The 13254-nt window shown below is 40.0% G+C and overlaps 1 protein-coding gene across 27 annotated transcripts in view; it reads right to left on the bottom strand.

Annotated features, from left to right (window-relative positions):
* Positions 1-13254, bottom strand: part of DIS3L2 (DIS3 like 3'-5' exoribonuclease 2) — a 344241-nt gene that overhangs the window by 312922 nt on the left and 18065 nt on the right. For 7 of the 27 annotated variants that reach the window (XM_070620184.1, XM_070620171.1, XM_070620186.1 and 4 more), the window contains one exon: positions 10777-10871. The exons of the other annotated variants lie outside the window; for them this stretch is intronic. The gene's annotated coding sequence lies outside the window, so the exon portion shown is untranslated. The remainder of the gene's footprint in view (positions 1-10776; positions 10872-13254) is intronic. 27 annotated transcript variants of the gene reach the window in all.

Here is a 13254-nt window from a genome sequence, read left to right as displayed (position 1 = left end):
AGCAATAAACACAACATGACCAACAAGGTCCCTACTCTAACGGTACTTACAATCTAGGAGGTGGAGAAGACAAACAAGTAAACAGACAACAAGGCAGTGAAACAGAGTGATGAGATAGTGACACATGGCATGGGGAAAGAGGACATTAGCTTCGGCGATTAGAAGTCTCTACTGAGAAGATAATTTGGAACTAAGATGAGAAGTCCCCATGGGAAGGTCTCAGGGTAGGGCCTTCTTGGCAGAGGGCATGATAAGTGCAAAGAGAACAAATGAGAAACAATCTCAGCATGTTCAAAGAGCTTAAAAAAAAAAAAAAAAAGGCCTCATTAACACTCTCAGTATAGTAGATAGCAGATGATACTAAAGAATTGTCAATTGTGCATCAAGGGTGATGATGGCAGTGTGACTGTGTATGACAATTTCCATACTGCATAGCATATATATGTGTATGTATGTATATGTACAATAAATGTCAGGGATTTCTTTAAAATATTTCTGCAAAGGAAAGAGTAATAAAAAAGGGGCAGGGGCCAGCCCCATGACCAAGTGGTTAAGTTCATGCACTCCGCTTTGGTGGCCCAGGGTTTCATCGGTTTGGATCCTGGGCACCAACGTGGCACTGTTCGTCAGGCCACTCTGAGGTAACGTTCCACATCTAGAAGGACCCACAACTAAAATATACAACTATGTACTTGGGGGATTTGGGGTGAAAAAGCGGGAAAAACAGAAAGATTGGCAAGAGGTGCCAATCTTAAAAAATCTTTAAAAATATTTTTAAAAATCTTTAAAAAAAAAAGGGGGGGTCAAATGAGGCAAATGCGCAAAAATTCTTGATTTGGGAAATGGCCAAATGAAGGTTGATGAACTACTCTTTCTAGTTTTTGTATGTCTGAAATTTTTCATGATAATTTTTAGAAACTCTACATAACAAGAAACTTCATGTTAAATCTGGCAATATCTCATACATTCTTTCTCTTACTTTAACACTCCAGCTCAGCTCTTCTCTCTTCAGTTCTGTCTTCCGATTGCCTCATTTGAAGAAATATAAAGGAAAGCTTTAAGGATAGGTACACACGGGATAGGTCATATGCTCAAGAGTAACTCCAGTTTCCACGAAAGATGGAGCTAATCTATCTAAAGCAGGGTTGGAACCCAGAGAGAATTAAAATAAAAGAATATAAAATAAACAGCCACATACTGATAAACAATAAGTCATTCTTTCTGAGAAAAATGGGAATTGCCTGGACTAAGGACCATCCTCCCAGAGATTAAAACCACAATAGGCTTCTTCCCCTCCATTCCTTGGAGACCGCTCTGGCAAAGACCTCCCGATTGTGAAATCCCACTGTCAACTTTCAGTCTTGATCTTACTTGACCTCGCTGTAGCACGTGACACAGTGGAATATTCCCCCTCTTCTTGAGCCTCTACTTCCTTGGCAGACATGACAGCAGTGCTAAAGATGCCTGTACTCCTTCCTTTTAAGTGTCACAGCCACAGCCCCTCCTGAAAGACAGCAAGCAACTTTTGTCCCAAGTAACTAGTTCGGAAGGAACCAAGAGTGGCTTCCCAACCTACCAATCTATGATCTACAGAACAATGTGTCAGAAACTTCTATTTCTGGTAACACAGTGGAGTAACTATTCTGAAAAAACTTCTGATACCAAATTATTACAACTGCTGAACATAATATTATCAATCTGAGAGCACAGCTGAGCTCTCAAGAGAGAAAAGAAAATTCCCAGAGCTAAAAATCAAGTGAGAGCTAGAACTCAGAATAAGCAGAAGCTGAAGTTACAGAGACCGTGGGAGTACATCCTGGTGACAGTACCAAGAGGCCTGCAGTTTAAACCTGCAGGGGAACAGGAGATGAGGCCCTGACCATATGAAATGCAAGCAAGTGGAAACTAGCCCCTCTGCAAAAAATCAAGACCCTCAAAGGGCAACCAACTCAGTGAGAAGGTGGGCTAGACAAAAATACACCTACTGAGGAAGAAAAACAATCAAGAAATGTGTCTGTTTTGGCAGGAGCTCCAACTGGGGGCACAGGAGAGTTTCCCCGGAAGATTCATAAACACGGGCTTGCACTCATGCAGTGCAGTCACGCTAACCCCAGGCACAGACACTAACTTAAAGTGACCCTACATTGGTAGTGTCCCGGGGTGCTGGCTGAACCCAAGAAATTCTCTCAGAACTATTCACCTCAGAATATTCCCACAGCCAAAAGCATGATAAACGCTTAAAAAACACATGAAGAAGAGAGCCATCAAGATTGAGTCAGAAAAAAACAGCAAAATGTGGTGCAAAGTAATTTCATATCATAAAAATGACAAATATACACTATTTTAAAACTATAATGTGCATAAAGAAATTAGAGAAAAAACACAAAGTGAAAGAAGCTTATGAAAAGACAAATTTTAAAAGAAGTAAATAGAACTTTTAGGAGTAAAAAGTAACTAATGTTGATGGATAACTTTAAAGACAAATGAACTAAACTGTTTCTCCTCCTGAGTTTTTAAAATTACATTAGATGGTTAAAAGTACAATATTGTCTGGGCTGGCCCCATGGCTGAGTGGTTAAGTTCACGTGCTCCACTGCAGGCGGCCCAGTGTTTCATTGGTTCGAATCCTGGGCGCGGACATGGCACTGCTCATCAAACCACGCTGAGGCAGCGTCCCACATGCCACAACTAGATGGACCCACAACGAAGAATATACAACTATGTACCAGGGGGCTTTGGGGAGAAAAAGGAAAAAAATAAAATCTTTAAAAAAAAAAAAAAGTATAATATTGCCTGGTGTGGTTCTCAATGTATATAAAGGAGATATTTACAACAACTAATTATAAAGTAGGGAGGGTAAAGGGGCCTAAATGGTGGTAAGATGCCTACATTTCACCTGAAGTGATAAGATACAGAGACTAGACTAGGACATAGTAAAAGAGGTCAATTCTCCACAAACTGATCTTTAAATTTAACACAATTCCTATCAGAATCCCAAGAGTTCTTGTAGATATAGACAAGCTTATCTGAAAATTTATATGGAAATGCAAAAGAACTAGACTAACCAAAATAATGGGGGGAAAAGAATAAAGTTAGAGGAATACACTATCCAATTTTATGCTATGTAGTTACAGAAATCAAGATAGTAGGTATTTTCAGAGTGACAGACATGTAGACCAATGGAATAACATAGGGAACCCAGAAATAGACCCATACAAAGATGCCAAATTGATTTTTGACGTAGGTGCAAAAGCAATTCAAGGGAGAAAAGGGAGTCTGTTCAACAAATGGTGCGGGAGCAACTGGGCATCAATAGACAAAAGAATGAACCTTGATCTAAACCTCACACCTCACACAAAAATTAACTCCGAATTAACTCAGACTACATGACACCAAAAGCATCATCCATAAAATAAAAGAAAAAAATAGATAAACTTATTTTTTTTTTCATTTCTAGGGATCTGGTCATTGGCATAGCTGAATGACAATTTAGGAAATTTTTACTCAACATGTTGAACATCAGAGCTCTTCTCAGAAGACCAAAGAGCGTAATTAGAATCTGAGTTCACTCTTTTATCCTTAAGCAGTAAACTGGACAGGTGGGAAGGACTTATATATAATTATTTCATTTTAATGAACGACATTGGCTAAACATTTACCTACAAACTATCATTTTAGGATCTTTGTGAAAATCTCTAGAGAATTAAAACTTAAGAGTTTCAGACTCTCAGGGCTAATTCTGGGCCTGCTGGCATCAATCAACAGTTACTGATAAAGAAAAAAAGCATCTGATATATCAGAACAAAGCTGATGCCATATCACACCTTGAACTCTAGCTCCCAAATCCTTCTCTAACTTGTAAAGTATTATAACTCTTAGTGGAATTTAGGGCTATATAGTTTTAAACTAAGTTTAAAAACAATTATACTGAAAAATGTATGACTTAGATTATGAAATATTTTATTCACTTCTGCAATCCCAAAGCCTAGCAAAGTGCCTGCTAAATAAACTTTGTGAAAAATTCCACCATTTCCCAAGGAAAAATGAAACACTGAATTTAAGAGACTGAAATAATAAAACATTGAAATTTTGTCACCTCTATCCATCTGCAACAATCACTCAGATGCATCCTTTTCTCTCTCTAGTCTCCAACAGTCTCTGTCATCGTTCTGGTATTGCTACTGCTTCTCTCCTATACCAACAGCTTCTTCTGCTTCAAGCCCCAACTCATTCAGATCGAGCCCTGAATCCCATAGCCAGTTTACCCTTCCTAACGTGTGGCTCTGATCATGTCACTGCCTACTTAAAACTTATGCCACTAACTCAGAGTGTCCTTCAGCATCTGCTAACATAACTTGCTACTTTTCTGTCACTTCACACATCCTCTCATATCCTATGATTTTGACTGAAACATTCGCTTGTTCATTAACTCACTCATTTAACAAAAATGTATTGAGCTCCTACACTGGACCAGGTACTATGCATGGACCTAAGGAATATAATGGAAAAAAGAAGAAAGAGACTCAGTCCCTCCTCTCACGAAGGTTACAGTCTAGGGTGGAAGAAAGATGTTAATCAGAGGCCAGCCCTGTGGCCAAGTGGTGAAGTTCACGTGCTCCACTTCCACAGCCAGGGTTCGCCAATTCAGATCCTGGCCGCAGACCTACATACCCCCTCATCAAGCCACGCTGTGGCAGCATCCCACATAGAGGAACTAGAATAACCAACAACTAGGATACACAACTATGCACTGGGGCTTGAGGGAGAAAAAAAGGGAAAAAAATGGGGAGATTGGCAACAGATGTTAGCTCAGGGTCAATCTTCCTCATCAAAAAAAAAGGCATTAAAAAAATTAGTAAATAAATAAATAAGAGGTTGTTAATCAAACAATTACACAAATTGATGTGTAATTGATACGTAAACTGAAATTCATACCCTGGAGTAGGAGGGTATGTAACACACTCAAGTAATGTGGTTACAGCTTAGAGAACTAAGGGGAAAGTAGGGTAAGATTAGGCTGGAGGGAAAGCAGGGGCCACACCATGCTGGAACTTGCTGGGTATATTAAGAATTTTGGGTTTTTTATCAACAATGGGGAGATACTGAAGTGTTTCAATCAGGAGGGTGACATGATCAGATTTACAGTCTGATAAAATCCCTCTAGCTTCAGGATAGAAAATGGGTTGTAGATAGGGAGACAAGAATGAATACAGTCTCCATTTAAGAGGCTATTTGAGCAGTCCATGTGAAAAATTATGCTACTGACAAAAAGAAAAAGAAATACTTAGAAGGCCAAATCAACAAAACACGGTGATGGACAGGACATGAAGATTGAGGGAAGGGGCCACCCCATGGCCGAGTGGTGAAGTTTGCACGTTCCACTTCGGCAGCCCAGGGTTTCGCCAGTTCAGATCCTGGGCATGGACATGGGATCACTCATCAGGCCATGCTGAGGTGGCGTCCCACATAGCAGAGCCAGAAAGACCTACAACTAGAATATACAACTAGGCACTGGGGGGCTCTGGGGAGAAGAAGAAGAAGAAAAAAAAAGAGTGAGGGAAAGCAGATGATCATATTTTCTGGCTTATATAATTGGATGGAGGATAAGGACATTCCCTGGGACAGGAGTACTGGATTAGGGTGGGGGGGTAGAGATCATCAGCCCAGTATTGGACACTCTGAGTGTGAGGTGACTTTGCAAACCAACAGATGATATCAAAAGACAGCTGGATATAAAAGTCAGGAGCTCTGACAATATCTGGGCTGAGACCAAATTTGGGAGTCACCAGAGAACAAACAGTAACTGAAGTCGTGAACACAGATGAGATCAGTCTAGGGAGAGAGTATGGAGTAAAAAGAGAAGGAGCCTACGACTGAGACTTGAGGAGCCCCAAAGTTCAAGAGCCAGGGAGAAGGAAATCAAAGCTGCAAAGATGGAGAAGGAACGGTCTCCTCTGAAGGAGATACAAGAGGAAACGGGAGAGTGTGATGTCAAGAAAACCAAGGTTTCAAGAAGGTATTGGGCAATAAGACAAGCGAGATAAAGAATTAAGTGTTCAGTAGACTTAGCAGCATGGATGTCACAGGGAGCTTGGTGAGAGCTGTTTTAGTGAAGCAATGGGAATAACCACCAAAGAGAAATTAGCTGAGGCATTAATGGACAGGGAGGACATAGAACAAATGAATTCAGCTGACTCTTGTGAAGTTTGGCTATGAAGAGGGAGGGGCAGAATCAAAAGATAGTTTCCATTTATTGTTGTTGCTATTACTTTCATTAAGGGGCAAACCTGAGTCTGTAAAATACTGACAGGAAGAGTTGAGAAGGTGGGCCAAGGATGAGCGATAGCTTCTATGAGGGGAGGAGAGGCATGGGGATGGGGACGTTTTGACCAGTACTCCTTCCATAACATGTCCTGTACTCCTCAAGTTCACACAGGGCACTCTCCCTCTACTCCAACTGCACTCTTAAAATTGTACCCATTAAAGAACAGCTCAAACTTCATATCCTCTCCCTTCTGTGAACCTCACCTAATTTCTCTAGCTCTTGGGATCCCTTCTCCACAATCCCATAGTATGCTGTTTTCCATGTTTATTTGACCACAAAACCCTTTACAGCAGGTTCCACAGCATATGCACTGCGAAATAAACATTCTACTTCCTGTCCAGTTCAAGTCCTACCCTCTCAATACAGACTTTCCTAACATACCAGAACAAAGTAATATCTCCCTTGTAAAGTCCTGAGCAATTAGGCATTCAGCACATTAAGTATTAAGATCCTAAGACATAAGCTCCAAGAGCGTGGGGACCTGTCCATCTGGTCACCACTGTATCCCCAGGGCCTAGTAGGGCTGACACACAGCAGGCACTCAGGAAGTGTTTACTGAATGAAGTAGTTAAAAGAGCTGCCCTGTTACTCCTCAACAGCCATAAACTACTGAAGAGCCGGAGTCCTATGCCTGTTTCTACACAGTGCCCTACAAAGTAGACAGTTAATAAATGTTTTGACAACATGATGATAACTTACCATGGCCTAACGTCACAATGGGAATTAAAAAGACAGAGTTTGGCAATATACCTTGACACTAAAGAAAAAGAATGAAAAGTCTGTGTAATGTTTCTCAACTCTAATTTTAAAAGATAATAATAAAAACTGTCCTCAAAATTCTAAAACATTTTTCCATATCCCAGAATGTAAGAAAGCCCTTAAAGACAATTGAACTGTCTTTCCCCTGCTTATGAAATTCTTTTATAAATTCATATAACACCCTAGAATCTCAGTGCCTATTATAAGATTTATCCAAATTCTGCAGTTTAATATTTTCACATCTTGATAATACATAGGAGTAATTCAGATAAGGCAAGAAGTGCATTAATAGGATATCCCTAGGGTGGATCTAAATATCATTTCCCTGTCCAATAAAGACAGAATAGAATCATCTTCATGTCACTGAAGTACCAGAGTTCTAGTCATAAATAACACAACAAATGTAAGATTTCCAATGAGGCAGCATACAAAACCAAAATCAAAAGAGATCACCCAGGGCTTTCTCAAATTTAAGATCCCAAAATGTTGTGAGATGGAACCTGATTCATTTTTCAACAAATAGCTTCATTTCTTTTTACAGGATTATATTATAAATTCAATCTCATGTTTCTCTCCACTATTTTATTACTACGATTAAAGTCATTAACAGAATTACTAAATTGGAATGAATAAGATTACTTCTTATGCTTTAAAGACTTTCCTACCAATTGGCACTTTCAATCCCCTGAAATTTATCCTATCTTCTCTTTTTGGGATAAATGTGCAGACTTTGGAGACAAATTCTAGACAAAGCAATAAAAGGCTCAGGTCAAACACAAGTACCAAAAGAAATCTCTCTGCATCCAGTAGGGGAAGGAACAGACAGAGAAACTTGTGAAATCTAAAAGAATAGGGACTAAATAAAAAATTCATTTCATTATTGGAAATCAGAATCTAAAGAAGCACAGGAAGGCACCCATTGGTGTCAGAACTTTTGCCCAGCTCCAAATACCAAAAGAAAGTGTCTTATAAAAAAACAAAGGGTTTTATTTTCAGAATGTGTGAGTGGTCACACTGGAATATCTCTGCTGTGACCAACAAACTTGGCAATAACAGTATAAAATAATATTCTCTCTCCTGAAATAATTCAGCACAGTACTTCCGCAGCACTGAAAAAGCCACCCTAGAAGGTACCAGAAATCATGACATGAATTTCATTAACTCCTAGTCTGTGCTACCAAATAAAGTCTTTCTAGGATCTTATCACATTTCTTCATTACTTTTTGGGGAGACTTTTTTATCTTTTTCCTTTGGAAATTTAAAAACATATAAAAAGTAGAAACAATGATGTAATGAATGCATGCTCATCATTCAAATTCAATAATTACCAATTAATAGCCAACATTATTTCACGTACTCCTACACACACACACACACACACACACTCATCTCTCCCATATACACATACATGTACTAAACTATACTTAAGCACGTAGGAAGATTTTAAATTCCCTTTTAAAAACTCTAAATTACAGGTCATAAATGGCAAACTATTCTATTCAGCAATAACTACTATCATCACTTAGGGCCTTTACTTACATAAAGCATAAATTTTATGAAGCAAGGTTATCACACAGGTGTAATCCCAATTTCATGCTGTGACACAGAAGCAGCTGTTTACTAATAGACCTGAAAAACAACTCATGCACCAGCTCTATGCATAATTCAGATGGTAATAGAAGCCATCATCTACCCACAGACACTAACCTCAAACCTAGTAAGACAAAGAAAAAAGAATTGCACAGCTTACCCACACGGCCAATTTTACCATGGCAATTTGGAAAAATATGCGACTTTCAGAATCTATAATCAACTGAACAAAGTGACTAAAACATACAGGAATTGAAAGTAGTTTTCCCTAGGTTCATATTATTTCAAATAAAATGTCAGTTTCCATGAAAACTATTTTCTTATTTTACACAAGAGATTAATATCAACCTGGCTTCCATATTAGTTCTTTATTTAAAAAAAAAAAATCTCCCAGTTACAGCATTACTTTCTTCTTGGAAGAGTGTTGGTAGACCAACACCTACTCTCAGGGCTGCAGCCACAAAAATCTGGAATTTACTACCTACAGACTCGTTCACCCCCAAGTGAGGTAAGGCCTCGCTAAGGACCATGTTCTGCCTACAACACAAGGTCCCCGTCATGTCTAGCAGAACACTCCCAGAGGAAGACAAGCACAGTTACAAGCAGCTGTGCTGTCCCCTCAAAGTCATGAACAAGAGTTCTAGCATTATTCAAGGCACCTAGAGGAATGCAGGACACAAAATTCTCAATAGCAAAATGACTAAGACCAAATCCAGACCACAGAGAGAAAGATGGGGAAACCTTAATGACCCCTAAGCCAACCTGCCGATGTTAGATCTGATCTGTCAGCTGACTGTCCTGTACTGGGCGACCTGAGAGAGGCCCTCCAAAGACACACTACTCCTTTCTGTAGAGAAATTATGTTCCAGATTCACACCATTCAGTGGGAATGAGTTTGAAAGATGGTGACTCTCGCGTAGGCAGCTTTTCAAAATTCTACACTTCGCAGATAAAAATCTCTACCACCCACAAGTGCATGAGCATGGATTTAATAGTTAATAACTTCAGGAAGACAGCAGAGAAATAAGACAATCTAAAAAAAACCACCAAAATAATTTCAAAAGGATTGAAACGCAACTAAGACAGACATGTGGCATTTCTTCTCCTTGCTGCTTCAAAAAGAGAACTCAGGGGCCTGCCTGGTGGCGTAGTGGTTAAGTTCACATACTCTGCTTCAGAGGCCTGGGGTTCACAGGTTTGGATCCCAGGAACAGACCTACACACTGCTCATCAAGCCATGCTGTGGCAGTGGTGTCTCACATACAAAATAGAGGAAGATGGGCACAGATGTTAGCTCAGGGCCAATCTTCCTCACCAAAAAAAAAAAAAAAGAAAGAAAGAAAGAAAAAGAAAAAAAAGAACTCAAAACAGCAGCACTGGAATCTCTGCTTCTCAGGAAGACAAAACAAACCTGAGGTCTACAGGCCCCAGGGAAATAAGCTGGGTCTCCACTTCCACCCGAGAGCTCCAGTTTCCCAGAGCTGACGCAGACCTCCTGAGTAGAGGAGCAGAGCATGGGACATCAGCTCCATGGCAAAGTTCAGAATCTTAGATTATTTCAAACTTCAGGCTGCCAGCGTTCAACTTGTCATTTACAAGGAAGCTATATCGCTAAGATCTTGCTACCTCGAGATGCACGTAAAATATAAAACCTATATTTATACCAAGCCTTTGTGCACATTTCATTAATTCAGATGTGAAGAAATTCAAAGTTTGGATTCCCACAGCAAATGTAACCTTGGCAAATGCATACACATGTATTTTGTGTTACTTCGGATGGCAGTGACCTTCAAACAAACTTAGAAAGAATAAAGCACATTTTAATCTCCACATCTAATTACAAAGTAAAACTCCTAGACAGATGAGAGATAAAGAACTGCCTGCCTTCAGGGATAGTGGAGCTCTTTCTTTGAGACAATTAACAAAAACTGGACCAAGCACTGAAGAAAGTGCTGGAAGAAACAATCCTTACCTGGCCTGAAGGACATGGGCCGGACAACTTAACAGGGTTTCCTCTAAACTCTTATTTCTAACTTGCTAGGATAACCAGCTGTTTGATATTTAAAACTTCATTTCAAATATTTTATAATTTCAAAAAGTACCTTAAATGCTAACCAGATGCAGAATACGCTTAATTTTAGCTCCCACTTGAGGCATCAGAGGAAACATTTGAAGCCATCACAAAATGGATCATCCACTGTAAAACAAATCAAATAATACTTGCTGATGTCAGCTAATATGGAAAATAGTTTCCCCGGTTCTTAGTTCAAGGTTAAAATGCCAATTTCTGGAAGGCCAAGTGCTACTACAATAAGCTAGAAGATTAACAGAAGACTGCAGTGGTTAAGAGGCTTCTGCAGCCAAATGCCCAGGTTCTACCACTTAAAAGCTGTGGCTTTGGGTAAGTTATTTGATGCCTGTTTCACCATCTAAAAGAGCCAGTAATAAAACCTCCCTTGCAGAGCTGTCTTGAGTACTAAACGAGGTCATATATGAAAAGTTCTCAGAACAGTGCCCGGCGGATAGCAAGCACTCAATAAGCATTTGCTATTATTAATGTTAAGGTCACTTATTTTACCTTGGCAGCAATCTTTATTTATTTGCTAAACCAGCACCCACACTAAAAAATCTAAAATAACCTTAACACTATGCTGGTACTTTAACCAGTCTCTGTAGCACAATAATAAATGACCTTCCCTCCTCTGGCCTCCTTCCTCTACGCCTCTTGCTAACAAAGTCCAAACTCCTTAGCCAAACACTCAAGTTGCATCATAATCTGTTGGCCCACCCTGGCTTAGCATCTTCCATACTCCTGTAAGAACCCTCTGCTTCAATAAAATTAGTTTCTCACAATCCTCTAAATACACCTTGAACTCACTCAACTAACATCTGAGACTCTATGGTGCCAAGCACTGTGCTAATAACACATGTAAAGTTGAAGACACAGTCTCCGCCCTTAAAAAGCTCACAGGATACAGCAGAAAAAGAGAGATGTGAAAAACAGTTTCAATAAAATGTAACTACAGTCACAAAGGACAAAGGTAAGGTAGCTGCATGGAGAGGAGTTGATAAATTCTGTTGGTGAAGAAGTCTCCTCCAGGAAGGCTTCACAAAAAAAGGCTTGTGAGAAATGCTGAAGGATAAAGAGGAACGCACCAGGCTGAGGAGAGGGTCAGAGGGCACGCTCTGGAGAGCAAACAGTGAAGAGCATGGGCAACGAAATTCTGGGTAATGAGGTGCAGCGGGACTGCTGGGGAGCTGATGGAAGCTAGAAGTTGGAAAACAGGGATAGGCAAGAGAAGTCTTGTACCCAAATCAGAAGCACTGGGGTAAGGCTTTGCCCTGGACCTACCAAAGGATTCTGAGCAGGGCCCTAACATGATCAGATTTGCATTTTACCATGATCACTGCAGAGGCTGGCTTGGAAGGAGAGACTGGAGACTGAGAAACCTGTTAAGACAACTGGAAGGGTCCAGGCAGCAGCAGGGATGAAAAAAAAGGAGACAGATTCAAAATGCAAATTAAGAACAGAATTGTAAGACTCTGTATGGACATAAGAAGAGGGAAAAATCTAGCTTGAGTAATGAAATAAAAGGATGAATGGTGACAACACTTAGGCAGGATAAAGAGTACAGGACCACAAATGCAAAGCCTGGGTCTTTTTTTTTTTAAGATTTTATTTTTCCTTCTTCTCCCCAAAGCTACCCAGCACAAAGCTGTATATATTTTTAGTCGTGGGTCCTTCCAGCCTTGGCACGTGGGACGCCACCCCAGCATGGCCTGACAAGCGGGGCCAGGTCCGTGCCCAGGATGCAAACCTGTGAAACCCTGGGCCACTGAAGCAGAGAGCGCGAACCCAACCACTAGGCCAGCCCCAAAGCCTGGGTCTTTATCCTAAGAGCAATGGAAAGCAGGACAGGGAAATAACCTAAGAAAAGGTAAAAACCTAAACAGATCTTTAACCAGAGAAGGAACCAGAAAATGCCAACAAAGATCCATCCACACTGCAAAATGCACCAGGCCCAGATGGTTTTAGAGACAGGTAATTTCAATGTTATTTAAACTTTGGGGAGGGGAGCGTTAAAAAAACTTTTCATTTTATTCTATGAGGCTAAATAATGCTGATACCAAATCTGACAAAGACAGAACACACACTCCTTCACATACAGAAATACAGAAGAATTTTTATGAACATAAATGCAAAACCCAGAATAAAAAGATAAAAAATTTAATCCAACATTAGATTAAAAAAATTAGATACCATGAATGCATGGTATACAATGTTTATTCTAAGAATGCAAGCATGATTCACATTTTGAAATCTGTTCATATATAACAGAATAGAACCAAATCACCATCAGGATAGAAGCCAAAAGGCCCGTTGATCAAGTCAAACACCTTTTTTTAACCTGTAGCAAGTATTACTAGCAAACTCCACTCACCAGGCCAGAGACCCCAGCCCCTCATGTAGCACCCTACCTATACTTGCGAGTTCATCACCAGCCAGTGGCCTCAACTCCAACCTCTAACAATGTGCACTCAACACCCATTCTTAATTAAGACTTCTTAGTAAACTAGGA

This window comes from Equus przewalskii, chromosome 5 (assembly GCF_037783145.1).
Source record: "Equus przewalskii isolate Varuska chromosome 5, EquPr2, whole genome shotgun sequence".
In the NCBI taxonomy this organism is placed as follows: domain Eukaryota; kingdom Metazoa; phylum Chordata; class Mammalia; order Perissodactyla; family Equidae; genus Equus; species Equus przewalskii.
Note: the sequence above shows the minus strand (reverse complement) of the source record. Positions and strands in the feature narration are given on the sequence as shown.